Consider the following 4,828-nt stretch of genomic DNA (forward strand, 5'->3'; position numbering starts at 1 on the left):
GGGGCAAATACAGTTCCCGTATTAAAGAAAGGGAAGTAGGTGGATTCAGGGAATTACCTGACCTCAATACTGGGAAAAATCGTGGAGCATCACTTGCAAATCAAAAGAAGTGATTCTTTCATTCTAGTCAGCACTGGTCTGGTCTGACCTGGAGTAGTGTCTGGTTTGGGTCCTGCACTTCAAGAAGGATGTGGAGACACTGAAAAAGGCCTGGTGCAGAACAACAAAAAATGATTAGGAGCATGGGAAACAAGGCTTATGAGTAAGGTCTGAAAGAGAGGTTTTTTTCAGTCTGAAGAAAAGAAGACTGGGGTGGGGGTGCTAAAAACAGTCTTTAAATACATGAGGGGCAATTGCAGAGAGGATGAAGATGGACTGTTACCATATAGTCTTATGGGACAGGACTTGAGCAATGGCCCCAAGTTGCAGCAAAGGAAATATAGGTTGGAAATTAGGAAAAACTTTATGAGATGGTCAAGAATTGGAACAAGCCATTTAGAGAACTGATGAATCACCATCCTTGGAGGTTTTTAAGGGGAGGTTGAACAGATACTTACCTGGGATAGTTTAGTCAGGGATGATCCTGCCTTGAACAAGGGGCTAGATTAGAATATCTTATGAAGTCCCTTCCAGCCCTACATTCCTATGATCCTATGAACTTTCCCCGTCACTACCTTTCCCTTCTCTTATTCACATAATCCCACAGCACTGAGGGAAGGGAAAGAGTGGGGATAGGGAGATGAATAACGGTTCTGCTTGAGCTCTGTGCATTGGCCAGTGTGCCCTGTATAGTTTCCATTAAGTTTTGCGGGTCTGAAAATGCTGACCCCCAGTTGTTGAGGTGACTAAGCACTGATGGTGTCCAGGTCCAGATTAATATGGGACCGCTGGCAAGCACTGACTTTTGCTAGCACTTTCTCCATCCTTAGGTCAGCATCATTGCTTATGAGTTTAAGCATTTGCAAACAAAAGCACTAGTTTGGTGGGTTTTTTGTGGACAGTTGGTTGTATTCCCACAGTCATGGGCACAGTTAGCTTTGGGTTAGGGAGGAGGAAATGGATGGTGGAGGGGTTGGGATTGTTATTGCCCATCTGCCTAGAAGCTGGAGTGGAGGTAGAAGGGGTAGGTCTGTTTCCATGGCAGTGGAGACTAAGACCAGGGAAAAGGGGGTGGGCACAGCCATATATGGTGAGAGGTGGGAGATTTCTTCAGTCTCCCTATATCTCATTGTTTTTCATGAATTAAGGACTGCCTGAGCACTGACCACACTGGGAGTGACCAAATAAGGGAGGGTGGAGGGGACCTAGTGATGCTGTCAACATGTTGGTGTGCTGCTACTCACCAGCTGATTTGATGCCTAGGTGTGCAGGCATTCTCTCCAGGAAGCTGAGGACAGTTGAGTGGGATAGTCCAGGATCTTGATGTTTGTGGTATTTGAGCTGCTTTACCTCAGTTACTGTCAAATTTCCTGTCCACCAGTTATGGACAGGACAATGGACAGCATAAACTCCTTCTGTCTCTACTCCTCAGCCCTGGTCAAAGTAGGGTCAGAGATTCATTGTGTTCCTCACATTATGTCTCATAGGAATTGTCAGATAGTTCTGAGTTGACCCTGGAGGCATCGATGAAGCAGGGCTCAGTTGAGTCATCATCAGCCAGTAACCATGGCAGCTCCACATAATAGGGCAAGTCACCCCTTGTGCCTTCAAGACATGATTGGTATCATGGGCTATCTTGTATCATGCCACAAATACTTGGCTTTGAATCAGCACTTGTGCCAGTCACAGTAACACCCACAAGCTCTGATGCTCTCTGCTTATAGCTTGGTTGCAGTGGCTCTGTCTTCGGGAGAGTTGCATGATCGCTAGAGAGTTAGGAGGTCCATGACCTCCACATGCCTTTAGTTCATGCAGAGTCATGCAGATGTGGCAGAAAATTCTGGTGGCAGCACATGATGCCTGTTCCTTCCTGTCTGAGAGCACTAAAGACACTTGGATTGCTACAAATGTTACTACTATACATGTTCCAAAACTAGACAAAACTATGTATTTCTTGGCAAAAGTATGTTTGTTTTTTTTAGTAATAATTGGTATTTTCGGTCCCCCAATCCATTTAATCACAATATAGCCTTAAGAATTCTAATACAATTAATATACCAAGCAGAGGTATGACATAATGAGATTCAACTATGGGCCAGTTATTTATACACTAGAACTTATTTCTATCTGTTCGTTAGTTTGTAATACTAGAAATTTTTGTCCTTGATATCACTCTTTTCAAGGCATCCTTCACTTCCTTGTTCCTCAGGCTGTAGATCAGGGGATTCAGCATGGGAGTCACCACTGTGTAGAACACTAAGGCCCATTTGTCCTCTGGGTGCCTGTCATTTGTTCTGGGTTTCACATGAATAAAGACACAAGTGCCATAGAAAATGCTAACCACTGTCAGGTGGGAGGTGCAGGTGTTGAAGGCTTTGCGTTTGCCCTCAGTGGAGTGCATTCTCAGGATGGTAGAGAGGATAAAAATGTAGGAGGTGAGGACAATGAAGCTGCTGCACATACCAAACCCAATAGCCACAGTTAGTAGGACAATATGACTTATCGTGGCATCAGAAGTGGAGAGCGATAACAGTGGGGAGACGTCACAGAAGAAGAGGTTAATGACATTGGGGCCACAGAAGGTTAATTGTAACATGCCTGTTGCTTGTGCCATTCCATTTAACCACCCAGCTATGAGTGACCCAATTACCAGCTGAGCACAGAGTCTTGGGGACATGGTGACAGTATACATTAGTGGGGCACAGATAGCCACATAACGGTCATATGCCATTGTTGCTAGGAGGAAACACTCTGCTACCCCAAAGAAACATAAAAGGAAAACCTGAGCCACACATCCAGAGTAAGAAATGGCTTTCTTATCTGCTAATCAGCCAGCATGTTGGGGGTAACAGCTGTAGAAAAACAGAAATCTACAACAGCCAAATTACCAAGGAAATAATACATGGGGATTTTAAGCCGAGTGTCAGTTCTGATCAAAAAGACCATACCAAGGTTTCCCATTAGGGTGATCACATAGATTAGGAGGAACAGCACAAAGAGGGTGACTTGAAACCCTGGATGTTCTCTGAATCCTGTGAAGAGGAATTCAGTCACCTGGGTGCAGTTTCCTCCATCCATTTTCAGGGAGGGCTGCCTGTGCATGCAGAATACAGATGAAGAGAGTGAATTAGCCTTAATCTGTTTATTCCAATCAGTTTCCAAAATAATTGAGTAGTGTTATAGTGTTATGGATTTTCCAAAGATGGAAGACTCATTTTACAGTGCTCTGTCTCGTCTGTTGGTGTCACTGATTCTGTTCAGATGCAGAAATACAAGATTTTCCTAAGAAATTCAGAGATCATTCAGAATCTTACTTTGCCAGAGGAAAAGAGAATAATGCAGAAAAGAAACATTGGGTATTCCCTTTTGCAGGCTAATGCTGTTCTGTGTGTGAAACATACCCCTCACTTGGCTTGACCTGCAACCTTCATCTTGTAAATTTGTAAGAGAACCCTTCATCTCACCTTATCTCCACTTACTAAATATATTTAGAAAGCCAAGACAAAATAATTATCATTCTGGAAATTTTCTCACAATCCATTTCATCATTAAGTCTGAAAGTTTCAGGTAATATAAGTGCATAAAAGTTAGTTAAACACAATGTAATAAACAAGGTATATCACCATTTAGTTAATTGTAAAGCTAGAGAGATTACTGTGATTGTTTACCTATGGTCAGTCTTTCCTAGGACACATTTTTTATAGTTGACTACATGAAACATCTGATCAGAAAAAAATATCATCTTATGCTTAGGCAGACAAGGTTCTTTGGATAAATGTGATATCTTTTATTAGACCAACAAAATAGCTGGAAAAATTGCTCCTTACAAGCTTACAAGTACAAACACCCTTGTACCTGAAAACTTGCAAAGAACAATTTTTCCAACCACAGCAAAAGGTTTGTTATCTCGCATGAATGGGGAATGGGGGCAGGAGTTTTAGGCAGGGTGGAGGAGGGGGTGGTGGTGGTCACACACCGAGTGGTGGCAGCGCAGGGTGGTGGGTGGTGGCAGCCACCACCACATACAAGCCCCTTTCCCCACCAATCTGACCGCCCGGCTGGAAATTCTGGTTAATAGAAATACCGGTTACTAAAATGCGGGTTAACACAGGTTTTACTGTATTGATTTAGTTGGTCTAATAAAAGATATCACATTAACCAAAAAAACTTTGTCTGCCTATGTCCTTAGACCAATACAGCTGCAACCAACATCATCTGCTTAGCCTTTTTTCAGGGTGTTCTCAGTGAATGTCCCTCACCACTGCCTGGTTGCCCAAGAGAGTATTAACTCTTCCACTGACCTGGAATAATCTAGGATGAGATAAGAGATAATCCTGCCTTGGAGTGGCATAACTTTGAAATGCATACCAAGTGCCTTAATTAAGAGTGGGTGTAGATGTGCAGGGAAGTTGCTCTGATGTGCTGTAATTAGTGTGCATCAGAGCAAAAGTGATTAATTGAGTCTGCTGGAGTGTGCTAAGTAGTGCACCTCCAGCAGCCTCCGCATCTCATGTATCAGCATCCCTGCACTTCAAAATAGCAGCAGGGCTGCTTTAACTAAAGATTGCTAGATAAACTTTAGTTAAAGTGCTCCTGCTGCCATTTTGAAGCTCAGGGATGCGGTTACATGAGACACTGTGGGTGCTTTTATTAGAGAGACTCTTGGAGCTGTTCTAATTAAAGTGCCTCCCTCCCTACCACCACATCCCCATGTGTAAAAAGGCCCTAG

At 43.3% G+C, this 4,828-nt stretch overlaps 1 pseudogene; it reads right to left on the reverse strand.

The window, feature by feature from the left end:
* Positions 1–2,233: 2,233 nt before the first annotated feature.
* On the reverse strand, positions 2,234–3,177 carry LOC102570234 (olfactory receptor 5G9-like; annotated as a pseudogene).
* Between the last annotated feature and the right edge of the window lie 1,651 nt (positions 3,178–4,828).

The sequence above is a fragment of the Alligator mississippiensis genome, chromosome 2 (assembly GCF_030867095.1).
Source record: "Alligator mississippiensis isolate rAllMis1 chromosome 2, rAllMis1, whole genome shotgun sequence".
Taxonomy (NCBI): domain Eukaryota; kingdom Metazoa; phylum Chordata; order Crocodylia; family Alligatoridae; genus Alligator; species Alligator mississippiensis.